The 14,344-nt window shown below is 35.9% G+C and overlaps 1 protein-coding gene across 1 annotated transcript in view; it reads right to left on the bottom strand.

Annotated features, from left to right (window-relative positions):
• The window catches only part of LOC136968939 (sin3 histone deacetylase corepressor complex component SDS3), a 40,650-nt gene that overhangs the window by 3,366 nt on the left and 22,940 nt on the right, over nucleotides 1-14,344 (bottom strand). The window lies entirely within an intron of this gene.

The following is a 14,344-nucleotide window of genomic DNA, read 5'->3' as shown; positions in this document are numbered from 1 at the left end:
ATTTCCGTTCTTAGTGCCGTCGAGTGCATTTTTCAAAGTACTTTGTTTTATTATAGTGACTGGTAGGAACTTTGTAAATGAGAAAAGCAGCCAAATATTCTGATAATGTATTTAACTTCTGCAAACTGAAATGTGAAACAAGCTATGTTGTACCACAAGAGAAATTAAATTAGGCAAATTTAGTTCTCTTATTATAAATTTGTAGCATTTTTACTATTTGTTTGGTATGCCACACCCATTAAAAGTTAAAAAAAAATTTATGAATTATAGTTACTACTAACTGCATCCTTAGTGCAATTAAATTGCCTCCTTTGTTATCCATTAATGATGGCATGGCAGTTTACCACTGCCACAATTATCAAAATTTCATAGAAAATGGAGCCAAAATTATCAGAAAAGATATAAACAGCTCAAAATAATTTCTTTGCGAAAAGGAAATTTTCAAATCCAAAATAGAAAATAAAACACTACACATATGCTACCTTATAAAATGCAGCCGTGTTTATTCGGTACGAACGTTTTCGGTCGTGTTAAACGACCTTCTTCGGGAAAATATCCAAAAAAGAAAAGGAAAAAATCGAACACATCGAAAATTTGCAAAAGCGAACAAACTTTGGAATGTTTTTAAAAATATTTAGAACATTTTTAAAAACAAAATATTTAAAAATATTTTAAAAATATTTAAAAACAAAATATTTTAAAAATATTTAAAAATATTTAGAATATTTTTAAAAACGTTCCAAAGTTTGTTCGCTTTTGCAAATTTTCGATGTGTTCGATTTTTTCTTTTCTTTTTCTTTTTTGGATATTTTCCTGAAGAAGGTCGTTTAACACGACCGAAAACGTTCGTACCGAATAAACACGGCTGCATTTTATAAGGTAGCATATGTGTAGTGTTTTAATACGATATGCAGTCTATGACGAGTTAGAAAATAAAATTGCTCAATTTTCAAGACATTTTTAGCTACTTCTCTATTAATTGTTGCACAAAATAATTATTACGCACGCCCAACAACGGCATGTCGTCGAAAAATCCCAAATTAATTACTACTAATAAAATCACTTTACTAACGTAATACACTATCACGTTGTGTGTAAAAATATGTAAACACGTAATTTGTTTTTAGAATGCAGAATTGTGGGTAAGAATGCTGATCTAGAATGATTCGTTTTGTCATAAATATATACAGGAGTATGGACAATACTAGTATAAAGCTACTACTAAATGGGCAATTCTGGTAATGCTTGTATTAAAAAAACAGAACTAATTTTGTAAGTAATTAGCAAGATCCATAAGAGAATTATTATACGTGGGATCGGCAGCATTTCTTCTTTGTGACAAATATCTGACGTACGTCACGAATGCATTTTAAAGTGGGAACCGACACCGTAACGGCGCATTCTCTGCAAGCCAGCATAAAAATCTGTTGTTTTTCTTTAAAACTGTTCTTTCCTGTACAAAGTATTACTAAAGGGTCTTTCAAATTGAGCACCTTTTTTTAAAAATAAATAAAATATAGATGGCACAGTGAATTCATCTGGGTATTTTGACAGTTAAAATATGTGACGTATGACATTTATAAAAATGACTTCGTACAGAATACAACAACGCATTCAAGTTGTTGAATTATTTTATAAAAATCAGCATTCTGTGAAAAATGTTTTTAGAAAATTACATAAATTTTACGGTTTACATCAGTGTTTTTCAACCTTTTTCATTGAGTGGCACCCCCGATTGAAAAATAAAAAGTCATGACATCCTTGACCAGCAGCGGATCTAAAATCTAAATAAGGGGAGGCTAATGGGCCAGATGAACCTTTTGCAAAAACGAATATTACGCTCAATGCTGGGGTGGGGTCTGGGGAGGGGACTCCCTCCCCGAGAAGAAAAATTGTTGTGTTTAAAAATTTGACAGTTTGAAGTAGAATTTTAATGAAAAAAAAATCGTTTCTGCGTGTTCAAAACCAAAATTTAAGTTCATTGAATTTTGTCGAATTACCCACATGTAAAATAATAGTCTCGCTATTGTTTTTTAAATCTACTTTTATTATCGGCCCTAAACTTTGCGACACCCCAATCGTGGCACCGCGACACCCCAGTTGAAAAACACTGGTTTACATAATTCTCCATCTGAAAGAACCATTGGTAGAATTATTAAAAAATTTCAAGAGACCGGTTTGGTGGAAGATCAAAAAAGAGAAAAATACAATCGTAATAATTAAAATAATTATTTATATTTTAATTATTATTATAATTTATTTACCTTATACCCGGTGTCGTTCTAAAAACAGAACGACACCGGGTAAAAGGTTAGAAGGGTTATTTTAATTATTACAAATTCCGGTGTATAGAGAGATTATAAATACAATCGTAGCGGTCGTTCACAAGAGCATATTGATTTGGTTTGTGAAAGTGTTGCCGAAGCACCCGAAATGTCCTTTAGTCGGACATTTCGGGCGCTTCAACAAGTTGGAGCTCAGTGAATCGACAACATGGCGTATTTTACAAAAGGATTTAGCTTTAAAGGTGTATAAGGTTCAAATAACACGGGAACTACAGCCATTGGACCATTCAAAACGTCGTGCATTTGCCAATTGGATTAAAGAACAACCAGATGATTTTTCTCATAAAATCATCTTTTCTGATGAAGCAAATTTTGAAATTGGTGGTTATGTTAATAAACAAAATTGTCGTATTTGGGGTGAGGAAACTCCACGAGTGATTCACAAAAAGCCTTTACACCCTCAACGAGTCACTGTTTGGTGTGTTACAGTCAGGTGGTGTAATTGGACCATATTTCTTTGAAAATGCTGCTAGTAATGCTGTAACAGTGAATGTGTTCAATATCATGAAATGTTAACTGAATTTTCGTGGCCCGAACCGAATGATATCGATCTAGAGGATATATGGTTTCAACAGGACGGTGCAACACCCCATTTTGCTAATGAAACAATTGCTTTATTGAGACAAAAATTTCCTGGAAGAAAGATTGCAAGAAATGGTGATGTTAAATGGCCACCAAGATCGTGTGATCTAACACCATTGGACTATTTTCTTTGGGGTTATGTAAAAAGCCAGGTCTATAAGAACAAACCACAATCAATTCTTGAACTGAAGGATGAAATTATTTGTGTCATTGATGAAATAGAGCCTCAATTATGTCAAAATGTCGTAGAAAATTTTAACAAAAGAGAACCACTGTGAAGCGGCAAGAGGTGGTCATTTGTCAGATATTATTTTTCGTATATGTCATAACCGACAGTTCAATTACCGATAAAAAGTTTTTAAAAATCAATGCAAATTATGTCTTTTATTTATTTTTAAAAAAAGCACTCAATTTGAAAGACCCTTTAGAATCAATCTCAATCTTACATCAGAGACTTCAAAATATCAGGATTCATAGTCATTCTGTATCATGCACAGTTTTACAAAAACAAAAATGCAAAACAAAAAGCAAACAAGAATGAAATTGCTAAATAATAAATAGCCTATTAATGCTATAAATTTAAAAAAATTAAATGTATATATTAAATACTATTTTGCAACTGCTTTAAATTGTTTTGTAGTTGTCAAAATCCAATAAAATTCCTTAATGTGAATATACAGATTTTACTTTTTAGAAAAGACTAGCAGAAACTTTGTCAAATTTATAAATATTTTAGGAATAAATGATTAATTTATTTCTCGCTATAAACTTTGATTGACATTTTAGAATAAAATCTCAAAATTTCAAAATGCATTATTGGAAGTTTCTCTGTCTTTTTCCAAAATATAATTTTGGAACTGATCCTTCATTAACGTAATTAAATTCTAATAATCAGACTATGCATAATTTAAATTCCTAAGCTGGAACAATACATTAATTAAAAGCCAAAGTGACAAATTATGCTAAGTAAAATAAGCTAGGAACTAAAATTTAATTACATTTTCTACAGTTGGGTAAAGAGAGTAGTTTTACATTTTTTACTAATAATTGCTTATATTAATTCTTCCATCTGCAAAAATTTCTTTAAGATGTGTTTTGAAAGAAATTTGGTTAAATCAGTTTCATTTATTTATACAAGATTTCAATCTCATAAAGAATTACAAACAAAACATTCTGGATAAGTGACAAAATCCCTTTTAAATCTCCTTTTATCTTTTAAAATAGTTTTTGAAATAGCAAACTGATGTTAAAAATGGTAAATAAAAATTAAGAGTTCTGTAAAGCATTTAAATTATTATTCTATTTATTATAAAAATATATATATACAGGGTAATTCAAAACATTTTAGACAAACTTTAAAGATATATAAAAGGTTCAAAGAATACAAAAGCAAATCATTTTTACCTAAGAATATATAGTCTCAAACACCACCCAGAGTTGCTAGAAGTATGGAAAGAATCGTGCAGAAAGTAATACGTGTAACGATGCGACTATGCAGACGCCGCGCGAGCGAATTTTCCGAGCGAGCGAGAATATGTGGCGAGAAGAGGCGAGACGCGATAAATATCAAAACCTGTCGGATATGTGCGAGAACCAGAAATTCCCTCTCGCCGGCGTTATTTCTCGCTTCTCACTCGTGCATGGTTTTCCTTTGTGAAAACTAAATCGCTCGCTCTAAATTCGCGTCTGCATAGTCGCACCCTAAGGTAACTCGTATACAATATGTTTATTAGAAAACTCGGTGGCATTTACGGCTATATTTTCCTAGGTAAAAATGATTTGATTTTGAATTCCTGACTTACATGTAAAGTTTCTCTAAGACCTTCTGAATCACTCTACACAAAAATTGTGCTTTCAAAGAACTTTAAAAATTTTTATGTATTGTTTATCTGACATTGACTGTAATTTTGTACATGCTGCAACAATGCCAGTTTGTTGACATTTCTGAACACAAACTAACACTTTGACAATATAAATTGTTCACATTCATTTATAAATATTGACTCAAAGGAAAATGAGTAGTCTAAAAATGCTTGATGACAGAGAATAAAGCAATAAATAATGTATTTTAGACAGAACATTTTATTTGTGAAGACTATAAAGATCCCATAGAAGAAAGCTATACATTTTAATTATTTGTAATTCTTTACAAGAAAATAAAAACGAGCAACTCGACCGAAATGCTTTATAATCTGTCGCCCATGTCCTCGAGAAAATTCGGCATTTACGCGTAGAAGAATTAATAGTATTTTTACACTTTTGACTGCAATTTTCCACAAAAAAACACTGTAATTTTACTTACATAATTATTGTTCAAATCATATCTACTGTTGCCTAATAGTAATGTTATAGTGAATAATAGAACAAATAATTGATGATGGCGATCATATTAAATCATTCTAATCTCTGGAAGCATTTTTAAGCTCGACAAAATGATGTCTCCACTTTGAACTTCTATAGAATCTGGAAATAATTACTAATAGAAATGTTCAAAATTCATGACAGAATTTGCAATTTTTCAAAAGGAAAAGGCTATTTTGATCATTGTTAACTGAGAGAGTTGGCAATTCTTTAGTAATTCTTTCTCATTGTCTTTTCAAGGTTGAAAGTTAAAATAATAAGCAAATGTACAAATAATTTATTAATTTCATTTACTGTTTGATTAATCAAGATTTTATATGTCATTTCTATGTAATAAAGAAAATTAGATCTGCTTCGAGATTAATTCAAACTTGGAAACGCTAAGTGAACTTATCACTTTTGATATTGAATTTTACGAAAATACCACTCTTTAATATTTTGCAAGGAATATAACTATTTATCTGCAGCATCTTTGATTTATACTAAACGATGCAATAAAGGTAACTTCTCAATGGTGGTTGGTTCATAATGCAACAATGTTACAAAACAGTGCAAGCTATAAATGTGATCGATCGCTCATAAATTAAACATTCTATTGTTCACTCACTGTTTAAAATTCAGTGTCATCTTAATGAAAATTAAATATCTACATAAGAGACGGTGATAAAATTAATGGATCGGAAGCTATTATAATCTAGGGAATGCGATACCTCTGTGGTACTAATAGCAGAAATCACTCCACTACACTTTCCCATTTCCTTTGATTCAAAGTAAACTGGCTGTCCCCGATGAAACCTAGATGTAAGATTATATAACTTTAGAATAATGAATTAGTTTATTTTCAGGTGAATTCTCTTGATAAATACTTGCTTTAGCTTTTTCTTTTGATTAAATATATCTAGTATTATGCGACTTCAGTATGCTACTACAAAACTACTTAATTTCCTATCAAAAGTATTGTGTCCAATCGATCAGTGGCCAAAAATTACAACTATTCTTGTTCTGTAAATTAACTGATTCATTTGTTACATAATTGCAAAAATAGCTCGTAATCTCAATCCACTTGATCGATCGGCGCACACATCAATCTAAGGTTTATCATATTCGAGCAATAAAAGAAAGCAAGAAAATTCAGCTTAAACTAAATATACTGCATATTATTGTAAAATATAGTTTTTCACAGTCTTTCAAAACTTCAAAGTTGTCGAGCAAAAGTAGAACTTGCAAGTAGTACTGCAAGGAATTAGTTGATGATGCAATGAGCACAGTCAGCTTGTGAAATTGCCAAGTTTGACATGTGGCATTGCCAGACTCTTTGCACTACTACTTGTGAATTCTACCTTCATTTGATCGTTCAATACAACAATAATATTTCATGTATCCGAACCATTCAAAATTCATAAACAGAAAAAATATCTTATGTTATTGTGTGTAAGAAAACAGATTCACAATCTTACCCAAACTCCAGCAATTAAATCGTATCATAAACATTTTCATCTACTTTCCAGTAGACATCTTCAGGTATAAAATGTTGATGCTATGATGGAATTCTTCAATTTGAATTGCAGGCATGCTTAAAAGGTGTGGTGGCTGTCTATTGGTGAACAAATGGCCTTTTTGAAATTCCAAACAATGTGTATGATTCCATCATATACATACAGAATTTGTGTCTTAAAAAGGCCATTCGTCTCGCCCAAAAGCAATGATGTGCCATCCTTTGTTCCATTATAACATTACAGAACCACCACTATAGGACAGACCAACACCTTCTTTCGGACATTAATTTGGGGGTCATCTCGCTCTTCGACTCTCTAACTAGACGCCTTAGGATGAAACATGAATGTAAGATCTCAAGGATGGTCTGAACACAAAAACCTAACCACTGCACTCCTGCACAAGATGCTCTCATTTACATCAACCCACCAGACTATGTCAGAAACGTCGTCGACTTCGGCTTGTTACATGTTCATTGTCCTAATGTCTCCCCACATCAATTCATTCTAGATATGGAAAAATTGCTTGTAGGCTTAGATGATTTGCATAAGGAAGCCTTTAGATGGAAGGTCTTCTTTACCCTCAAACACTCACCAAGGTGGGTTATGTTTTGATTTCTCTGCATCACACTAAATCCTGGATGATTGCAAATGGCATTGTGGAAATCGGAGCAGATAAATCCAAACATATCATCCTTCTAAAGCATTCCTCTCTTCATGGAGGTATTCTACATAGGCTGTTTTTTTTCAAGCTCAGATGATACATAAAAAAAAAGACAAGTGTAAATAACAAAATGAATATTTTACCAAAAGTTAGGTACAATGTAGTTACTTTTCAACATAATCACCACGAAGATTGAGACATTTGTCATATCTGTGGATGAGCTTTTCCATCCCCTCTTCATAGAATGTTGCCACCAATGACTTGAAACAGACCATAACGTTGTTTTGAAGATTGTCATTAGTCTCGAACCTCTGCCCTCCTAGCCACTTTCTCTGTTCAGGAAAGAGGTGGAAGTCGCTTGGTGCTAAATCAGGGCTGTACGCTGGGTGTTTAAAGGTGGTGAAGACTTTCACCCAGCTTGGAACTTTTTAATGTGTGAAGACTTGCATCTCTTTCATGAACTGAAAACGTAGCTAGCAGGACAGAGGTTTGAGACTAATGATGATCTTCAAAACAACACTGTTAAGGCCATCTCAATTCATTGGCAGCAACATTCTATGACAAGGGGATGGAAAAGTTCATCCACAGATATGACAAATGCCTCGATCTTCACGGTGATATGTCGAAAAGTAACCATGTTTGTACCTAACTTTTGGTAATAAATTCATTTTGTTATTTACACTTGTCTTTGTTTTATGGGCCATCAGAGCTTGAAAAAAACCACCCTCGAAAAATACATTCAACAAACTGAATGCACTAAGACACCACAAGCTTATCTTCACAAGCTTCAATCATGCATCCTTCAATTAGTGAATGCTCCACTTGCCACCGTTTTATGCTTCCAGGATGCCACCATACCAGCCCCCACCATTACGTGTATTTTCATGTTTGCAAAAACTCATAAGCCAGGAATGCAGTTCAAGCTTGTTGTAGACAAAGCTACTCCACCCACCATCTGCATTGAGAGATGTATCAACTCCTTCATCTCGGAGTGCCTGCCTCCATATCAGTACACGGTTGTCAACTCACTACAACTTATTGATCGCCTAAGGGATATATGCCTTGAGGGGCCTGGTATTTTCAGTCTGTGATTTTCAGTCCTTATATCCTTTGTAAAAATATAGTACTGTTTCTACTTCCTCAGGGACTTCTTGATGGCACATATTCCTGATCCTTCCAAACATCTCTAACATTTTGGGGTTAGCCGAGCTCCTGTGTCATATCCTCTTTCTTCTCATTTGATGAGCAATATTACCTGCAACACAAAGGAGTACTGATAGGTAGCCTGATTTCCGGCACACTTTGTTAAATTGGTCATTCATGAGTTGGAAGCCATTCTTCTTCCACACTTCATTGAACACATTGCCTTGTCTGCAAGATACGTGAATGACATACAGTAGAGAGTCGTTTATCTGAATCAACTGGGCACTGGGGTTGTTTGGATAACTGATTTTTTTGGATAACCGATTATGTACAAAAAATATATTAACCTGTCCGATGTTGAAACTGTTCTCCATTGCATGTCGCTTCATGTTGAATTTTTGTCCATTGCGTGTCACTTCGTGTTGAACTTTTCGTCGATTTTAAAGCCTAACGAAAATTTTTATAATAATAATTGAGGCTATTGTATCGTTAAAAATTATTTCTTTATTTTGTACAAACAAAATAAATACATTGAAAGATTGTATGCTACTACACCGGATTGAACTAAAAAAACTTACTTTAAGCCTGTTACCGGTGTGCCTCACTTAAAAAACCGTTACGAACGTTTTCGAACTATTAAGTTCTTCTTCAGGTAACTGACGACCAGTTAATCAAATGCAATTCGAATAAAATCCTACTGGAATACGATTCCGAATTCTATCGCTTGGATCGGTGACGTCATCCAGGCATGCGCTCCTTTACCGGCTGTGTGCTATCTCAAGTTCTTGTTTAAGAGTGCTTGCCATGCAGTTGACAGGGCTATTTCGTCTTTGTTGTTGATGCAGTTATCTTCTCTGAGAGTAGCCATATATATGCAAAGAGCTTCTAGCCATCTAAGATGGTGTACGCATTGAGTTGTGCGAATTAGTTTGGCTTGATTGAGTAAAGGTTCTACTTCCGGATCTGAGGCATAGATAGCTAGAGCGGTGGTGGACCTCGCGTGTAAAATATCACTTGCGTGTTCTTTTAGTCTTACTTCCAGGGAGCGCTTCGTGGATCCTACGTAGACCAGGCTTCTGTCCGTTCTATGGTCCATAATCGGGATGGAGTATACCCCCGGAAGTCTTTCTTTGTTGGAAGTGTCTTTACCGTTCCTTAATATATCTGAAATTGTAGCGCATCTTCTATAGGCGATGCGGATATTCTTTTTCTTAGCTATTGTTCTGTATATTGCTTTAAGGTATGGATTGTATGTGACCGGTATGAAACTAGGTGTAACTTCATTGGGAAGCTGGTTAGGTTGTAGTTCTTGGCGTTGCTGTTTACGGACCAATTTACGTGTAATCCCTTGGTAGCCGTGATTCTCGGCTATGTGTTCTATACGTTTCAGTTCGGCTTGGAGAGATCTCTGGGAGGACGAGTGTGTATGTGCCCTCTTAATTAAAGCGTTGAAGGCTGCCATTTTATAGTGTGGCGGGTCACAGGATCCTACTGGTATATAGAGATGTTCCGCCTCTGGTTTGCGGTAGACTTCCGTGTGGGTGGTTGTTTGGTCGAATTTGATGTTGATGTCGAGGAAATGTGCCTCTGAAGCGTGAGCTTGGTCTATCTTTAAGGTCATGCCATAAGGATTATCATTGAATGAATCGAGGAACTCTGATATGTCGGGTTTCAGCCTCCACAGGATGAGAATATCATCTATGTATCTTTTATAGAGTAAGATGTTCGGTAAATACTTCGTGATGATCTTAGATTCCAATTGTCTCACTACCATCTCACAGAGATCTCCAGCGATGGGGCTGCCCATCGGGACCCCTCTACCCTGGGCATATGTGACCCCATTGAATTGGAAAAAGGAGTTATAACATAAGAGATGCGCCAATTCTAAGATCTGTTGATGCATAGAGCTGTCATTAACGATGTTAAACAGTGTGTCTCTAAGTGCGCAAAATACCAGTGGTAGTTTGACGGAGGGGTATAGTGACTTGAAGTCTAAAACTGTTATGAAGACGGGAGATGCTGGTATCTCTTTGAGGTGAGATAATAGGTCCGCTGGGTTAGCCAGAGCATATGGGTATCCTTCTAAGTTGTGCGAAAGTAGCTTATGTGTGCGTCTCTCCAGTTCAATGGTTGGTGCTCTCGCTTTGTCGATCACAGGTCTTAACTGTTGGCCCAGCGACTATTGGATCTTCCGCGAAGAGCATACCAGATTCTCGTCTTCGTAACAGTTTTAGACTTCAAGTCACTATATCCTCCGTCAAACTACCACTGGTATTTTGCGCACTTAGAGACACACTGTTTAACATCGTTAATGACAGCTCTATGCATCAACAGATCTTAGAATTGGCGCATCTCTTATGTTATAACTCCTTTTTCCAATTCAATGGGGTCACATATGCCCAGGGTAGAGGGGTCCCGATGGGCAGCCCCATCGCTGGAGATCTCTGTGAGATGGTAGTGAGACAATTGGAATCTAAGATCATCACGAAGTATTTACCGAACATCTTACTCTATAAAAGATACATAGATGATATTCTCATCCTGTGGAGGCTGAAACCCGACATATCAGAGTTCCTCGATTCATTCAATGATAATCCTTATGGCATGACCTTAAAGATAGACCAAGCTCACGCTTCAGAGGCACATTTCCTCGACATCAACATCAAATTCGACCAAACAACCACCCACACGGAAGTCTACCGCAAACCAGAGGCGGAACATCTCTATATACCAGTAGGATCCTGTGACCCGCCACACTATAAAATGGCAGCCTTCAACGCTTTAATTAAGAGGGCACATACACACTCGTCCTCCCAGAGATCTCTCCAAGCCGAACTGAAACGTATAGAACACATAGCCGAGAATCACGGCTACCAAGGGATTACACGTAAATTGGTCCGTAAACAGCAACGCCAAGAACTACAACCTAACCAGCTTCCCAATGAAGTTACACCTAGTTTCATACCGGTCACATACAATCCATACCTTAAAGCAATATACAGAACAATAGCTAAGAAAAAGAATATCCGCATCGCCTATAGAAGATGCGCTACAATTTCAGATATATTAAGGAACGGTAAAGACACTTCCAACAAAGAAAGACTTCCGGGGGTATACTCCATCCCGATTATGGACCATAGAACGGACAGAAGCCTGGTCTACGTAGGATCCACGAAGCGCTCCCTGGAAGTAAGACTAAAAGAACACGCAAGTGATATTTTACACGCGAGGTCCACCACCGCTCTAGCTATCTATGCCTCAGATCCGGAAGTAGAACCTTTACTCAATCAAGCCAAACTAATTCGCACAACTCAATGCGTACACCATCTTAGATGGCTAGAAGCTCTTTGCATATATATGGCTACTCTCAGAGAAGATAACTGCATCAACAACAAAGACGAAATAGCCCTGTCAACTGCATGGCAAGCACTCTTAAACAAGAACTTAAGATAGCACACAGCCGGTAAAGGAGCGCATGCCTGGATGACGTCACCGATCCAAGCGATAGAATTCGGAATCGTATTCCAGTAGGATTTTATTCGAATTGCATTCGATTAACTGTCGTCAGTTACCTGAAGAAGAACTTAATAGTTCGAAAACGTTCGTAACGGTTTTTTAAGTGAGGCACACCGGTAACAGGCTTAAAGTAAATACATTGAAAGATATAAAAACATGAAAATTATACTTTAGAAGTAAATCTAGTATCAAAAAAGTTCGATTCGGCACGACACAGTCCGACTGAAAAGCGTTTGGATAACCGACAATTTGGATAACAGATGTTTAGATAAACGACTCTCTACTGTACTAATCATCTGGCACCGCCAATCTGACCTTCACATTATCAAGCAGTACAATCACAACCCTTACAACCTCACTCTCAATTTGGAACAATGCAGTGGGGTACAGGGATGCATTTCTTGGATGTAGATATACAACCTGTTCAGGGGCACTTCATAACCAGCATATATAGAAAACCTATCTACCATCCATTCTTCATTTTGGCTCTCTCACACAACCCTTTCCATTACAAACTGGCAGCATTCAACACCTTGATCCAAAGGGCTTTTACCCACTGCTCCAATATTCACAATAGGGAGAGAAAATACTGTTACATCCTACAGCAGGCATTGCTGCATGGATATGCACAGAAATCCATTAATTAAGAGTCTCATTTCTCAGTATGAAGCTCACCAAATGTCCACTCATGCTACATCCAACACACCCAACACGGAGGCTGACTTTAGAGCGGTCACATTTAATAGCACCTTGGCTCTCATCTACAGGGAAATTGCCAACTCTTCCAGCTTTTGTTTGGCATTTAAGCGGTACCACAATCTTTTTGCTTCTCCACAATGCCAAGGCCCCAAAAATTGGCACCACCTCCCAGACATGTGGTTCCTCTACACAATTGCAAATGGGATACCCCTGGCATACATTGGGGCTATGTGTAGAGACATACTAACATGCCTTAAGGAACACCAGGTGGTCATCAAAAAAGGCAGTTTTACAACTGCCCTCACCTCTTATGCATCAGGACTGGGTGTGGAGATCTTGTTCCATCTTTCCAGGATCCTTCATTTTACAAACGATAAGATCCTCTTACGATATTTGGGAAAATATAAGATATACAAGGCTTCCATCGAGAAATGCGCCATTAACTACAAAGAGGCAGAGTCATTCCCAACGGCCTGAAAATTCTTTGTTCACCAATATCTAACTGATGAGGTTCCATCTGACACAAATCGTACATCATCTTATTCATCCACCAATAGACAGCCACCACACCTTTTAAGTGACGCATGCGATTCGAATTGAAGAATTCCATCACAGAATCCACATTTTATACCTGAAGATGTCTACCGAAAAGTAGATGAAAACATTCATAGATGAAAATGGTTTTGATACAATTTAATTGCTGGAGTTTGGGATAACATGAGTCTGTTTTCATATAAATCCAGTATTGTGTTGATGTCATTCTTGTGTGTAAGAGTACACCAAATGCAAGAATATGTAGGAAGAACATAATTTACTAATCAAACAAATATTTTCAACTATTTTTAACTGGTCATCTTCAGACTGAATATATTTGACTATAAAATACAAAATCAAACATGAAATTTTAAAAGAATAATATTTCATTGGACAAAGCAGTATCACTGAAAATGCTTAAGTACCTACAAAAATTTTTTTAGGGTATTTCAAAAAAGGACTTCCATGCATGTGAAATGTTTCAGCATCTTTATTACTTATGGCAATGTCCTTTATAGAAGCCTCATAGAGTAGCATTGTAGTAAGAAGTTCAATTTGGAAGATGTATGACAGATACTTATAAAGATGCTAAAACATTTCACATGCATGGAAGTCTTTTTTTTGAAATACCCTAAAAATTTTTTTTACAAATAATTAAGTGTCAGACGTAATGCTTACTGCATCATCTAATGAAATATTTATTATTCCTATTTTTGAAATTTTTATTTGATTTTGTATTCCATGGATGAATATATTGAAACCTAAAGATGGCCATTTAAAAATGGTTGAATACAGGTACTCCTCACTTTACGACCGAGTTCCGTTCCGACGACTACGTCGTTAAGCGAATCGGTCGATAAGCGAGGAGCTTGTGCCGAGAATATAGGATCGTTGTAAAATTATACAAATTATGCAACAAACTTCAAATTTATTCATAAAAAGACTATTATAGTATTCATAAAAAGACTATTATAGTACGCTTAGTGCGCATGTCACCATTCGCCACT

This window comes from Centruroides vittatus, unplaced genomic scaffold (assembly GCF_030686945.1).
Source record: "Centruroides vittatus isolate TY-2023 unplaced genomic scaffold, ASM3068694v2 contig_166, whole genome shotgun sequence".
NCBI lineage: Eukaryota > Metazoa > Arthropoda > Arachnida > Scorpiones > Buthidae > Centruroides > Centruroides vittatus.
This window is presented reverse-complemented; position numbering and strand designations above follow the sequence as displayed.